This window comes from Eleutherodactylus coqui, chromosome 13 (assembly GCF_035609145.1).
Source record: "Eleutherodactylus coqui strain aEleCoq1 chromosome 13, aEleCoq1.hap1, whole genome shotgun sequence".
In the NCBI taxonomy this organism is placed as follows: domain Eukaryota; kingdom Metazoa; phylum Chordata; class Amphibia; order Anura; family Eleutherodactylidae; genus Eleutherodactylus; species Eleutherodactylus coqui.
The window spans coordinates 67,335,886-67,352,922 of NC_089849.1; positions in this window are offsets into that span (position 1 = coordinate 67,335,886).

Consider the following 17,037-nt stretch of genomic DNA (forward strand, 5'->3'; position numbering starts at 1 on the left):
GGCTCAGAAGCCCACCTGATCTACTCCCCTACAATCATGCTAACAGGGAATGTGGCTTCCCCATCCAAGTGATTGAGGCACTGAAAATGTTCTCTTTCAACTTGTGTATTACTGTTAAGATTCTAACTGTTATGCTTTAGTAATAAGTGCCTTGCCAGGACAGCAATGTAAAAGAAGGGGGAAGATGTAGACAGTTGATACCTCTTGGAACGTTTATGTTACAATTAATTTGGGGCCTCAAAAGGAGTGTGGGGACACAAAAAGGGCCACCATAAGTGTGTGGGGGCATAGAAGTGGCCCATATATGATGTATGGGGGTGAAGATGCTGCCACTATATGATGTGTGGGGGCACAGAAAGGGCCATCATGTGGTGTGTGGGGGCAGAGAGCTGCCACTATGAGTGTGTGGGGATACAGAGGGTCCACTATGTAATGTATAGAGGCACAGAGGGGCCACAATGTAATGTGTTAATGCGTAAAGAGGTCACTATGTGATCTGTGAGGGTGCAAATGGACCACTATGTGATGTGTGGGGACTCAGAGGGCTCAGTATGTGATGTATGGGGGCACAGGATCCTAGCCCGGTTGACTCGGATCAACAATAAATGATAATTGTCTCAGAAAACAGTCTTTCGGTCTGTTAGCATGAGATACCTGTAACAACTCTAAGTCCAGAAGACTAGGGATGACTCTATTACAGGCCCACTGGTGCTGGTTCTGTGTCAACAGAGGGGATGGAATAGAGGACTATACTTTCAGCCCTTCGGGCGCCTTGACTTTAAATGGATAGCCTGTTACTCTTTTCCTGGAAGACAATGTGCGTAGGGCTGTGACTGCTACACTGTAGCAAAAACTGGGATAGACTCTGTTTGCCCTCCATCTACAGCTTAGCTGCTCTCTAAAAACTCTGCAAGCTTCTCAATGGCTGTATCTCTTTCTGCCGGAGGAAACCATCCTTAGGACTGTATTTACGACACTGCAGTACACCAGGAGAGACTCCTACTTCAACCTCCATCCTGCACCAAGCATCTCTCTCAACTACTTCCAGTCTCTTATTCCTGCTCAGCTTTGTTCCTCTGTTCCCGCCCACTCTTAAAGAGACAGTACCATCACAAAGAAAACAGCATCATACTGTCATTAAACAACGATAAGGCATACCACTTTTACAGCGATCTAGGCCAACATAGAGAGTAGTGGGGAGTAGTGCATGTGTTTTGGAGCTTGGACACCTAATTTTTTATGACTCTAGCAATGTTCCTAGCCGCTAGTGTGGCAATGATATGCTACTTAAGAGACTCAGCAATGCAATGGAAAGTTCCAGATGGACCACGGCCAGCAGCCATGAGGAACAGTTGAAGAAGGGGGAAAGCTGAACTTCTACAGCAGGGCCATGAGTCTTTAGCTATGCCGCTGATCTAAAGTATATATGCTTTGGATTAATCACTATTTGTAATATTTACACTCTTTCACAACGCACCTCCAGCAGATACGATATTTGCTTTAGGATACTTGCTACACAATAGTGCTCATTAGCCTCTAGATGTTCTGAAGTGCCTCCAGAAAATGGATTTGTTAAGATGTTTAAGAGTGGACCTGTTGGTTCTCCTGGCATGTCTGTTTTAGTAAATACTTATACTCCCCATAAAATAAGTATTAAGGGGCATGTCCTCACACAGTCCTAACACTGTCCAATTAGTTCTGTATGTGTGAGACTGTGTAGGATACAAATTCAATTAGGAAGGGAAGTATTAACTTGAATGGGTCGAGCTTGCAGTACCATTCGGGGCGCTGCACAGTATATGAAGCTATGCTAGTTCTCGCATACAGCTAATTGGCAAGAGTGCCAGGTATTCGACCTCTCGTGATCTGATATTGATGACTGAGGGCTCTTTCCCATGAGCAGATATACGGCGCCGGCGTTTTTATGTTTTCCTGCCCACTCCATATAAGCGCCTGAATGGGCATTTATCCACGATCACGGCCAGCATTTTCTCATCCATTCACACAACTGCGAGCATCGTTTTTAGCAAAAAAAATACGCCACACCCCTGAAAACCCTCGCTCTGCCAAAAACCTCGGGATACCTTCCAATGCCTATATAGAGGTACCTGTAAGCTTTTAGCAACATTGGACCCTGCAAAAATGCCTCCCCCTCCCGTCTCTTTCCCTGCTCCCATAGGAGTCTATAGGACCCGCCAGAAGGTCTTCAGATCTTTTCCTATTTTTTTTACATTTTGTTATGCTGTGGTTTTGTGCAAACTAAAAAAAATGTTAAGTTTCTCCCCATCATTCTACACTCAATACCCCATAATGATAAAGTGAAAATAAAATGTTAGAAAACTTTTTAAAAATAAAAAACTAACATTTTGCATTGACATAAGTATTCACACCCTGTACTCAGTGCTTAGTTAAAGCACCTTGTGAAATGATTACGGCCCCCAGTATTCTTTGGTATGATGCAACAAGGTTTGCACACCTGGATTTGGAGATTTTTTTGCCATTCTTCTCTGCAGATCTTCTCAAGCTCTGTCAGATTGGGTGGGGACTGTCTGTGTACGGCTATTATGGACTATGGACTATATGGTACAGCTTCCCCTTAGGGGTTAACACTTCAACACACTGTCTTAGAAATACTGATTCCCGTATTCATGCACAATGTCCCTTTAAATAGCACATTCCATAACCCAGGTTCAAGTATCAGAAATTTGTACAATGTTAGTGTCCACAATATGAACCCTATTTCCTATTGCAGACCTGCTAATACACTATCTTTAAGCCTTTCCTTGGTGTGCACACACATTGTCAGATAGAGGCTAGCCTCACTTACAATATGTCATGTGGAAGTACTAACTTCGAATGATCCAGGCTATTCCAGGGTCAGGAGCACTTCTCCACCATGATTTCCACAGATCCTTGTCACTGTCATTGTGTCCTGCTAATCAGGAGACACAACACTGTCTCTCTCTCTCTTGGCTGCAGCAGTCTCCATTCACTGTCCTTTCTCAGCAGCTGCAGCAGCTTCCCCTTACAGGCAGCAGTTCCTCAACTCTCAGGCCCAGCTTCAGCAGCAGCCTCAGCTCATTCTGCTCAGCACAGTCTCTCCACTGTGACGCAGTCCAAAAGGTCCCTTTTACAACCTAGGCTTCAGTTTCTAGAAAGTTCCTAATGAGCATGCTCAGTTCCAATGTGCTAAAATTTGGCATAAATTTTGGCATACAATGTGATTCTTGCACAATTTTTGCCAGTCTTCTGGTTGTTCTTCCTTAGGCCACTTTCCATAGGTGGGCATGGAGGCTTTGGAACCCTGTTGTACCACCTCTAGCTTGGATACAAGATGTGATAGTGGCGGACATGGAGGCTCTAGTACCCTGTTGTACCACTTTTAGCAGGGATGCAAGATGTAATAGAGGCGGGCATGGAGGCTCTAGTACCCTGTTGTACTGCCTCTAGCTTGGATACAAGATGTGATATGGGTGGGCATGAAGGCTCTTGTACCCTGTTGGGCCGCCTCTACCTTGAATACAAGATGTGATACAGGCGGGCATGGAGGCTCTAGTACCATGTTGTACTACCTCTAGCTTGGATACAAGATGTGATACAAGTGAGCATAGAGGCATACAGGTTCCATATGGTATCCTGCCACATATTAGTCCACATTTGCTGTAACTGAGCCTTTACATCGTGCAAACTCATAGGGTGTTGAAGTTGGCATCTCAGATAGTCCCATACATGTTCCACTGGAGATAAATCTGGCGACCGGGTGGCCACGGAAATGTGGTAATCTTGTGGATGTATTCCTGTGACACTTTTGCTGTGTGCAACTGAACATTATCCAGCTGGGAAATGCCTCTTGGAAGCCACCATGAGAGGAACACATGTGGCTGCAGGATGTCCTGAACATATGGCTGAGCTGTCAGTGTCCATCCTACAACTACTATGGGTGACCGACTGTCGTATGCGATGGTTCTCCAGACCATCACACCAGCAGTGGGGGCAGTGTGCCACTCCACAGAAAAGGCAAGATTGAGGCGCTTACCCCTAGGTCTTCAGACATGAACCCGGGCGTAGTCAGTGCCCAAAATAAATCTGGATTTGTCACTGAAGACAACCCAGTTCCACTCTGCAGCAATCCAGCTTTGTCCTTCACAACGCCATTGCAAACAGAGGTAACGGTGAGTGGGGGTCACAGGCAGTACATGTAATGGACACTGTGAGACCAAATGTCCTTCAGCCAAGTGCTTGGAAATGGTCGAAACAGACACAGGGGTGTAACGATTGTGCAACCAGTTTCTGGATTGCAGACAATGAAACAGTTGGAGTTGCTCATGCTGATTGGACAATAAGACAATCCTCTCTACTGGTGGTCTGTCAAAGGCCTCCTAAGCCCAGTCACCTTGTGTGCCCTCATGTATCCACTGGTCCCAACACCTCCTAATAGTCTGGTCAGAACGTCCCAGGTGACGGACAATTCATTGATACAACCATCAAGCTTCTCACATCCCAATAATGCGCCCCTCTCAGACTCTGGTAACGGGGTGAAATCTATTCTGTGCGACGTAGAGGCGTCTAGAGGTCAACAAGCTCTACACAAGCGGAAGAAGAGGTCACTACACACAAGGAGCCTCCGAGAGCCTTTTATAGGCCAAGGGGGGAACCACTTTTTGGGGCCTCAGGTGGCAAGACCGTTCATCTAATCACGCCACAACTCTAATCATTTGCATATCTGCCCGAAATTTAACTGCATGACGATTTTTGCAACAAAATAACTTCTTCTACTCCCGCCTTACTCGCTTTCTCTCTGACAACTCGCTCCTCGACCCCCTCCAGTCTGGTTTCCGCTCTCTACACTCGACCGAAACTGCCCTTACAAAAGTAGCAAAGGACCTGATGACTGCTAAGTCGAGAGGTGATTACTCCCTACTAATCCTCCTTGACCTGTCTGCTGCATTTGACACTGTCGACCATAATCTCCTTCTCACTATGCTCCACTCTATTGGTCTAAAGGACACTGCTCTCTCCTGGTTCTCTTCCTACCTCTCTGACCGCTCTTTCAGTGTTTCCTTTGCTGGTTCTATCTCTGCCCCACTTCCTCTCACTGTTCGGGTACCCCAGGGCTCGGTCTTTGGTCCCCTTCTCTTCTCTATCTATACAGCCCCAATTGGACAAAGCATCCACAAATTCGGCCTCCAATACCATCTCTACGCTGATGACACCCAACTATACACCTCCTCTTATGAGATCTCTGGACCATTCCTCCAAAATATCACCGACTCTCTGTCCGCTGTCTCTAACACTATGTCCTCCCTTTTTCTCAAACTAAACCTCTCTAAAACTGACCTCCTTGTCTTTCCACCTTCTAACCAACCTCCCCTCAACATCTCCATTCCAGTGTCTGGCACCATCATAACCCCCAGACGGCATGCCCGATGCCTTGGGGTCACACTGGACTCTGACCTCTCCTTTGCCCCCCATATCCAATCTCTGGCCCAAACATGCCACATGCACCTCAGAAATATTGCTAAAATACGTCCGTTCCTCACCACGGACACGCTAAAGACACTCGTGGTTGCCCTCATCCACTCCCGGCTTGACTACTGCAACTCGCTACTCATTGGCCTCCCCCGCACTAGACTCGCTCCACTCCAATCCATACTAAATGCAGCAGCTAGACTCATTTTTCTATCCAGTCGTTACTCAGACGCCTCTGCACTATGCCAGTCGCTGCATTGGCTGCCCATCCACTGCAGAACTAAATTTAAACTCCTCTACCTCACTCACAAAGCTCTGCATGGCGCTGCGCCACCATACATCGCCTCCCTCCTGTCAGTACACCACCCAGCCCGCTCACTCCGATCGGCTAACACCCTCAGACTAAACACCCCTGTAATACGAACCTCACATGCTCGCCTACAGGACTTCACCAGAGCAGCACCCATCCTCTGGAACGCTCTACCCCAAGGCATCCGGACAATTCCCGATGCACGAAATTTCAGATGTGCCTTAAAAACGCACCTGTTCAGGGAAGCATACCAAATCCCCTGACCTAGTCCCTCGCCCCTCCCTATGGTGCCCCACCCTGTTTGCCTTCTGATAAATGATCTGTACATAAAATTTCCTATTGCCTGTGTTCCCCACCCCCTGCACCTCCTGTACCACCCTCAACCCATTTGTGTCCAACCAAATGTACCTCACATTGTATTTGTTGCAATTGTTGTATTGTTTTGCATTTATCCATGCCTGAAAGCGCTGCGGAATAAGTTGGCGCTATTCAAATAAAGATTATTATTATTATAGCGGCTAGATTTTTTATTTTTTTTTACAAAGAGTGTACTTCACCTGTCAGTGTTTAAAATTTTATGGCAGATTGGTTTATATTTTCTGTTTCCTTTCTACCAAAAAAATGGGAGGAAGCCAACTTCAAAAAATCAATGGATGCCTTGTCTCATTATTTTGCAACTAAGGTTGCTCAAGAGCTATACCATCCACCCTTCTAGTTCAGTCATTTCTATCTTGCGTTGCCTAACCTATAACGTCTGTTTGTTTTTGGCCGATTTATATTATTTTATGTTGATATTTTCAGATTTCATAGCTAGTAAATAGAGATGAGCGAGCGTACTCGGTTCGGGTGTTTTTGGACCCGAGCACCGTTTTTTCCGAGAAACTGACTACTCGGACGAAAAGGTTCGGGTGGCGTCGGGGGTGCGCGGGGGGTTGCAGATGGGAGTGTGGGGGGGGGGAGAGAGCTCCCCCCTGTTCCCCACTGCTACCCCCCGCTCCACCACGCCACTCCCCGCCCCCACCCCCCGGAATCTTTTTGTCCGAGTAGTCAGTTATTCGGAAAAAGCGGTGCTCAGATCCAAAAACACCAGAACCGAGTATGCTCGCTCATCTCTACTAGTAAAGTATCTTTCCAGTACAGAATGCCAACAACTTGTAACCCACCACAAATACAGTGCCTGGCATTCAAGTGACAACCTTGGCAGTGAAAGGTATATCTCTATAGTGTGTGGTTTCCCTTCACTGGGTGTTTTCAAGGATTGGCACGACATGAGGTCTTATCATTCTGGTCGAGGTTTCTAGAGCTATTGCCAAGTTTACCTGCCTGCTCTAGTATATTGGGACCCAGTAATGCGCTCATAACCTGCATGTAATGTTCTGGATAATACAATAATTATATTTTCATCCACTGCGATACGAAGAAGAAGCAGTAGTGTGTATATGTAGGACAGAGGCGCTTGTAATAAGCTGCTGCGCACGTCCCTTGCTTGCCTCCCAGGCAGGTACAGCCTCTGATCTGAGCCTCGTCTCCCCCTCTTGAGATTGTGTCTCTGTGTCAACAGCGAGCTGAGAGGCCGGTAATTAATCCCTTGCTGGCAGAGCAGCGTCATGCCAGTGTCACCTTCATGTCCCCTTCTCAAAGCATGATTAGAGGCAGGGAGAGGTATGCAGGGAGGGAGTGACAGGGACATATCTTCAAGGGCAAAATATAGCACCGATACGTCTAAAACGACTCTTATCCTTATAGGATGCAAAAATCTTTATACATGATTACATCTATTAGTACATACAGAGACAGACCGAGCGAGATAGATGTATTCTCATATCGAGTCTGGAATAATAATTACGATAGATTCTGTAAAATTCACCTTTGCATTTCTGTTATATTGTAGCAAACGGCATTTTTTGAAAAAAAAATTATATCCTCATCATGCCCAATCCTTGGCATTTGTGTGACATTTTTACCCTATTGACCATCGCTGCTGCCAAATGTGAAGTTGACCTTAAACTGGCGCTTTGCACTTTTGCTTTGTCGCATTGGGATCTTGAGTTCACAACTGGTCAGAACAACATCTGCATGGTCTTCACATGTAGGTTTCCTATGGGGACTCTGATTTCCTTCACACCCTCGTACAGACTGATACTGTAGGGCAGTTGATTTCCTCTGACATTTCGCTATAGTACTTAGCAGTGGGATAACATTGTGAGCTCAACTAGGTAAGATGTCTCATGTGAGTCAATTGTCATTGCAAAGGAACCTTGCAGCAAAATATCGCAGCCGTAATCGCCATGATTATATTCCCGTGTCATGCTTCTATTGTCAGAATGGCAAGTTTACAGGCAGGGGTGATCCAATAATATAGCAACCGGGTATAGAAATTCCTTGTGGCTTCCCTAACAGGTTGTTTTATGACAGCCTGTGTCCCTTGCTCTTACCTAGGGTGCTTTTAGACGGAACGATATTGTACAAAAATGTTCAAACGAGCAAAAGGGAACATAATCGTTCCGTTCAAATGCAGCCGACGCACTAAAACGATAATCATTCACTTTTTGTTCTTTTTATGCAAGCATAAAAACCATCGTTGGCTCGTTCACTTATCGTTTGCTTTAAACAGCGCTTGTTCAGTCGTTCTCATTCAGCTAAACAATGAATGTGAAAGACTGAATGACTCTCATGTGAATGAGCCAACGATGTATCTGCCTGTCTAAACAGGCTGCACAAGAGCTAGCAGTGATATCACTCGCTCGTTAAAAAGGTTATTGGCTCTTCTAAAAGGACCCTTAGAGGCTCTTCACTTAGCTCATAGATGGAGATGGACTTCAGAGTGGGGACGTGGTGATGGCAAAATCGTTAGAGGAGTTTAGGAGGGGGATAGACATATTTTTAGAGCGCTATGATATTGCAGGATATAGACACTAAATAACCAGCGAGTTGTTGATCCGGGTCTTGGAGTCAGGTAGGAACTTTCGAACGTTGATCCAGGGATTATTCTGATTGCCATTATGGAGTCAGAATGGAATTTTCCCCCCCAAATTGGCTAAATTAGCTTCTACCTCATTGGGGTTTTTTGCCTACCTCTGGATCAACATAGGGGGGTGGAAACAGGCTGAACTAGATGGACATTGTCTTCTTTTTTTAGCCCAAGGCTTTGTTCCCACTAGCGTATATCGGCCCGCCGTTTTCACGGTCGGCCAATATACGTTGTGATCTGATGCATTGAATTCTAATGCATCAGATCACATGGCCGTATTCCTGCGACGTAAAAACTCCCGTCCGGCCAATATAGCATTGGGCGTTTTTACGTCGGGCCCAAAAGATAGTCCTGGAACTATCTTTTGGGCCGGAATATGTCGGTTGCTGCATGGGCTCCTATGGGAGTGAATGACAGTGGCCAGAGAAGGAAGGCGGGAGGGAATTTAGCAGAGTGACTGCTAAACTGCCTCCCTCTTCTCTCCTCCCCTCCAGCTGATTGTAATAGGAGGGGGCAGGACGGGGGTGGAGCTAAGCTCCCGCCCCTTGTCCGCAGCAAGCAATGGGAGAAGGCAGGACGAGGTCCCATTGCAATCAGCTGGAGGGGAGGAGAGAGGAGGTGAGCCAGCAAGGGGGAGGGAAGGGGAAGGGGCAACGGCATGGCGGCCTCAGCGTATATGCGTCAGAGCCCATGCCATCTGAACGGGCGCACAAACGTTAGGTTTGTGCCCCCTTTCACAAGTTTTAACTCCTCAGATCGTAGCATATACCAGCCAGCCGTGAAAACGGCAGCCAATATACACCCGTGGAAACAAAGCCTAATATACTATGTAACTTTATGATGTCCACCAGCCCCAATAGGGTATATATAAATAAGACAACCCTTTTAAAAACTTAGCATCAGATTTGGCACTACTATTCTTTGGAATTATTAAACTTGCCACCAGAGAGCAATTATGGAAGCTGCTTGTGCCGGCGTGGCCTTGGAAAATATTGGCTTGAGAATCACTGATTAGTACATATATTTACAAGAAAACACACTTGTAATGGAATGCTAAATTCCTTGGCCCAGAGGTTTACTGAAGTGCCAACATCTCCTAAATTTCCATATCCAGATAACAGTGAAATGAGCCTGACATGAATACTATATGTAAAGAAAAACAGGAAACGTTCCGTGATGGAGGAAGTTATAAAACGGAGGTAGGCTTTGTGAACCATTTCTCTCGGAAGCAAAGCCTCAAGGTGTGATAACGGCACTAAAACATCTTAAGCTGCATATTGAACGCTACCTAAACTGCAGCAACTGCATACTAACAAGTCGATGAATGTTACTTCATTTAGCAGAATCTACATTTATTTCCATGGCCAAAACTTGTAATCTACAGGCTGTGATATTTCAGGAGGCCTAGCCACCACTTGTCTTCTAGCCCGAGTGACCACCATTTAAGAATGTGTAGCTACTAGAGATGAGTGAGCATACTCGCTAAGGGCAATTACTCGAGCGAGCATTGTGCTTAGCGAGTACCTGCCCGCTCAGAAGAAAAGATTCGGGTGCTGGTGGGGGGCGGGGAGCGGCGGGGAGGAACAGGGGGGGGGACGGAGGGGAGATCTCTCTCTCTCCCTCTCCCCCCCCTGCTCACTACCGCAACTCACCGCTCATCTGCACCGGCACCCTAATCTTTTCTTCCGAGCGGGCAGGTACTCGCTAAGGACAATACTCGCTCGAGTACTTGCCCTTAGCGAGTATGCTCGCTCATCTCTAGTAGCTACATATACAAGAAGAAGTAGTCACAAGATGTACTGTCTGCTATACAAGAGACTACGGACCTTTTTACATGAAACAATTATCGTTCAGATTCTCACTGGATCTTGGGAATCTGAACAATAATCTTCTGACAGGGACGTAGCTAAAGGCTCATGGGCCCTGGTGCAAAGGTTTATCTTGGGGCCCCCCAACGTCTCTTAACCCCTTAACGCAGAGGCATAACTTGAAGCTCCCGGGCCCCGATGCAAAACCTGAAACAGGGCCCCCAACTATAATGCTTTATTCATAGTACTGTGCTCTCTATATGGAGAAGAGAGGCCTTATGGGCCCCCTAAGGCTTCGGGGCCTGGGTGCAACTGCATCCCCTATAGTTACGCCAGTGATCTTCAGTGTAAGCACTGCCAGCAACTGAACAATGAATGATAATTCCTTTGCTTATCATTCACTCTTCAGTTTGTGCAGGCATAAAAGGCAAACAACGATCGGCCTGTGTAAACAGGCAGTCGTTCACCTATGAATGACTGCCTGTTTACAGTGAATGGAGGCAGGCAGCAATCTCCGCCTCACTCTACCTCCATTCACTGAATGATTATTGCTCCTGTGTGAAATATACCCCCTGATAAAACACTGATAGGGGTAATGGGCATCGGGTTCATGGTGTTCATGGTTCAGGCAGCATGACTCTGATGATAGAATCCCTTTAAATGAATGCCAATGTTCTTGATTGTCGCTCATCAAAAGGCAAGATTTGGACCATTTTAAAGGGCCTTCAGGCTTGAAGGAAATCAAATTAGAGCTTAAAGAGACTCTGGCATAATTATAATTCCCAATGAAATGGTTTTAGTCCTGAACCTTCCTTAACCCTTTCCAATCCACTGTCTAATGTCTTAAGACATTATGATTTAAGGCTGCACAGCTCCGATATTGGAAGACGTCCGTCGGGGTTTTCTTACTGTATATTGCCAGCCTATCTGCTGTCGGAGCCTATCCAACGTGTCACCTCATGCAGTACTGGCTTTAGCCAGCATATAGCACTGTTGTATAACGGCAGAAAAAGAGTAAGCCCCCTAGGAAAACCAGGATACAAATTGGATTGGAAAGGGTTAAGTATGATCTTTTGTCGGTACTGGTAAAATGTACTGTAACTTACAATTCACTATGGCAGTGCTCCTCAAGGTGAGAGAAGGTTTACTGCTGAAGTGTCCCTCGGTTTTTTATGATGTACAGGCAAGAAGCAATCTATCAGATGTAAATTAGTTGAACACCATTTACATTTATCCTAATTTTCACAAATGAAGAAAATGAAATGTCATCCTTCAAGTATACTAATTTGTTGCTGATTCAAGGCCATAAATTGGATCTCACATTTCATACAATCTATGTATACATTAAAAAAGCAATTTCTGAATGGAGCCTGCGATGCAGATGTGAATAGAGCCTAAGTGATACTAAAATTTGGCACTTTGCAGAACTGTGTTAGGCTGCATTCCCACGAACGTATATCGGCTCGGTTTTCACGCCGAGCCGATATACGGCGTCCTCATGTGCAGTGGGGGGAGGATGGAAGAGCCAGGAGCAGGAACTGAGCTCCCGCCCCCTCTCTGCCTCCTCTCCGCCCCTCTGCACTATTTGCAATGAAAGGAGGCAGGGCTAAGTTCCAAGAATTAGCCGCACCCCCGTTCCACCTCTCCCAATTGCAAATAGTGCAGAGGGGTGGAGAGGAGGCAGAGAGGGGGCGGGAGCTTAGTTCCTGCTCCTGGCTCTTCTATCCTCCCCCCCCCCCCCTGCAAATGAGGACGACGTATATCGGCTTGGCGTGAAAACCGAGCCGATATATGTTCGTGGGAATGCAGCCTTAGGGTGCGTTTAGATGGAACGATGATCGTCCAAAGAATTATTCAAACGAGCAAAAGTGAACAATTATCGTTCAGCCTAAACGTGAGCCAATGACTGAACAATGAACAAGAATCATTCGCTTCTCATTCATCGTTCAGGCATACATATCATTGTTGGCTCATTCACTTATCGTTTGGTTTAAACATCAGTCTTTTAGTCCTTCTATTTGCTTATACAAGGACTGAACGATTCTCGTTTGAGCGAGCCAGCGATGCATTTGCTGTCTAAACAGGCTGCACAAGTGCGAACAAGTTAGCGGTGACGTCACTCGCTCGTTCAAACAAGAATTGGTTCCTCTAAAGCAGGGGTCCCCAACCGCCGGGCCGCGGACCGGTCCCGGGCCGTTGGGTGTTTAGCGCCGGTCCGCGGCACCGCCGGGAACTTTTACTCTAAACACAAGGCCCGCGGGCCGAATCCGGCCCGCTGCCTTGTGCTATGTGGCCCGCGGCGTGCCGACGCCGCTGACCACCGAAGCGATTACCAGCGAGGGCGCCGCAGCTCCCCGCTGGTAATCGCGCTGATCCCGGCGCACACTGACGTCTGTGCAGCCAGGATACTCTTCCCCGAGTCCCCTGCTCATTAGTTCCGCAGGAGAGGACTCGGGGAGGAAGCGTTCCGGGCTGACGTCAGGGCAAGCAGACAGAGAGCGACAGCAGGGAGGAGGTAAGTATATGGGTTGGGGGGCTGCCTATTACGGGGGGGGGGGGGGGCTACTTATTACAGGGGAAGGGGCTGCCTATTACTGGGGGGCTACTTACTACTGGGGGACCTGCTTATTACTGGGGGGTTGCTTACTGGGGAGGGGGGAGGGGGTGTGCTTATTACTGGGGGGAGGGCTACTTATTACAGGGGAAGGGGCTGGTTATTACTGGGGGGGGGGGCTACTTATTACAGGGGAAGGGGCTGCCTATTACTGGGGGGGCTACTTACTACTGGGGGACCTGCTTATTACTGGGGGGTTGCTTACTGGGGAGGGGGGAGGGGGTGTGCTTATTACTGGGGGGAGGGCTACTTATTACAGGGGAAGGGGCTGGTTATTACTGGGGGGGGGGGGGGGCTACTTATTACAGGGGAAGGGGCTGCCTATTACTGGGGTGCCGCCTATTACTGGGGGGGGGGGTGCCGCCTATTACTGGGGTGCCGCCTATTACTGGGGGGGGGGGTGCCGCCTATTACTGGGGGGGGGGACCTGCTTATTACTGGAGGGGTTGTTTACTGGGGGGGCTGCTTATTACTGGGGGGGGGGGGGGGATACTTATTACAGGGGAAGGGGCTGCCTATTACTGGCTGGGGGGACCTGCTTATTACTGGGGAGGGGACCTGCTTATTACTGTGGGGGGGGGGACCTGCTTATTACAGGGGGAGGGGCTGCTAATTACTGAGAGGTGGGGGCTGTCTATTACTGAGGGATGGGGGCTGTCTATTACTGGGGGGGGGGGATAAATTATATGCTGCCCTATGTGTGTGCTGGGGGGGGGGGGGAGATTATACACTGCCCTATGTGTGTACTGCCAGGACATTCTAATGTCATAACTAAATAAGAATGCACTAAACTCCAACCCCCTTCATAACCCCGCCCCCTATAACCAAAGCCCCGCCCATGTCCCGCCCAACCCTGCCGGGCCTTGTAAAAATGGTCTTGCTTGAAACCGGTCCCTGGTGCCAAAAAGGTTGGGGACCACTGCTCTAAAGGGACCATTGGAGCCACATTGGTTGTCCTGTTGGAAAACCGAACCCATGACCCTAGCACCGCTGGGCTTCTATGTTTCCCATGTATCACTATTCCAATGGCCATGTATACTGCATTCACAAATATTGTAAATGCAAAGCAGGAGCGGAGATGGAATCCTTAGTAATAAGTGTGTGTGTCTGCGCGCCTGTGGTTATATATAGATGTATATATTTTATATATGTCTGTGCTTGGGGAGATCCTTGCACTTCTTAGAATAGCAGCTGAAGGAGGATGTGCGACTTCCTGATATGTGGGTGCAGACAGAAGGAATGATCAAACCTCCCTCCCACCCTACCGCCACAGTTTGAGAGGCAGGTGCCAAGATTTTCAGAAAGGCTGTACACTTAGAATTAAACACACAGACTATGTAGGAGAATTCTAGCTCCTACGTTCTGTAAAGGGTTAAAAGAATTGGGCCTGCTTTATTTCTCTAAACTCCATTAGACCTGTAATCCCGCTTAATCCCATGTGGACTCACAACACTGCTCATTTCAAAAGCAATTTCTAGTCTGAAGATGGATAACACGGCCTATTGGACAGAGATGATATGATGGTGCCAGGAGGCACGGAAGGGAATCCACATGGCAAATACTCAGGTAGATATGATAGATAGATAGATAGATAGATAGATAGATAGATAGATAGATAGATAGATAGATAGATAGATATGAGATAGATAGATAGATATGTGATAGATGGATGGAAAGATAGATATGAGATAGATAGATAAATAGATATATGTGAAATAGATAGATAGATAGATATGTGATAGATTGATGGAAAGATAGATAGATAGATAGAGATATGTGATAGATAGATAGATAGATAGATAGATAGATAGATAGATAGATAGATAGAGATATGTGATAGATGGATATTAGATGGATAGGTAGATAGATATGTAATGGATGGATGATAGATAGATAGATATGTGATAGATAGATGATAGATAGATAGATAGATATGTGATAGATAGATAGATAGATAGATATGTGATAGATGGATATTAGATAGATAGATAGATATGTGATAGATGGATGGAAAGATAGATATTAGATAGATAGATATGTGATAGATGGATGGAAAGATAGATATTAGATAGATAGATAGATAAATAGATAGATAGATAGATAGATAGATAGATAATGAGATAGATGGATGGATAGATAGATAGATATGTGATAGATGGATGGAAAGATAGATAGATAAATAGATAGATATGTGATAGATTGATGGAAAGATAGATATGAGATAGATAGATAGATATGTGATAGATAGATAGAGATAGATATGTGATAGATAGATAGAGATAGATATGTGATAGATGGATATTAGATGGATAGGTAGATAGATATGTAATGGATGGATGATAGATAGATAGATAGATAGATAGATAGATATGTGATAGATAGATAGATAGATATGTGATAGATGGATATTAGATGGATAGATAGATATGTAATAGATGGATGATAGATAGATGGATAGATAGATATGTGATAGATGTATGATAGATAGATAGATAGATATGTGATAGATGGATGGAAAGATAGATATTAGATAGAGAGATAGATATGTGATAGATGGATGGAAAGATAGATATTAGATAGATAGATAGATATGTGATAGATGGATGGAAAGATAGATAGATATGAGATAGATAGATAAATAGATAGATATGTGATAGATTGATGGAAAGATAGATATGAGATAGATAGATATGTGATAGATAGATAGATAGATAGATAGATAGAGATAGATATGTGATAGATGGATATTAGATGGATAGATATGTAATAGATGGATGATAGATAGATAGATATTTGATAGATAGATAGATAGATATGTGATAGATGGATATTAGATGGATAGATAGATATGTAATAGATGGATAGATAGATATGTGATAGATGGATGATAGATAGATAGATAGATAGATAGATAGATAGATAGATAGATAGATAGATAGATAGATAGATAGATAGATATGTGATAGATGGATGGAAAGATAGATATGTGATAGATTGATGGAAAGATAGATAGATATGAGATAGATAGATAGATATGTGATAGATAGATAGATAATGAGATCGATATGTGATAGATGGATAGAAATATAGATATTAGATAGATAGATATGTGATAGATGGATGGAAAGATAGATATTAGATAGATAGATAGATAGATAATGAGATAGATGGATGGATAGATAGATAGATAGATATGTGATAGATGGATGGAAAGATAGATAGATATAAGATAGATTGATAGATAGATAAATAGATATATATGAGATAGATAGATATGTGATAGATAGATAGATAGATAGATAGATAGATAGATAGATATGAGATATAGATAGATAGATACATATGTGATAGATGGATGGAAGGATAGATATTAGATAGATAGATAGATAGATAGATAGATAATGAGATAGAAGGATGGATAGATAGATAGATATGTGATAGATGGATGGAAAGATAGATAGATAGATATAAGATAGATTGATAGATAGATAAATAGATATATATGAGATAGATAGATATGTGATAGATAGATAGATAGATAGATAGATAGATATGAGATATAGATAGATAGATAGATAGATAGATAGATAGATATGTGATAGATGGATGGAAAGATAGATATTAGATAGATAGATAGATAGATAGATAGATAGATAATGAGATAGATGGATGGATAGATAGATAGATAGATAGATAGATATGTGATAGATGATGGAAAGATAGATAGATATGAGATGGATAGATAGATATGTGATAGATAGATAGATAGATAGATAGATAGATAGATAGATAGATAGATAATGAGATCGATATGTGATGGATGGATGGAAATATAAATATTAGATAGATAGATATGTGATAGATG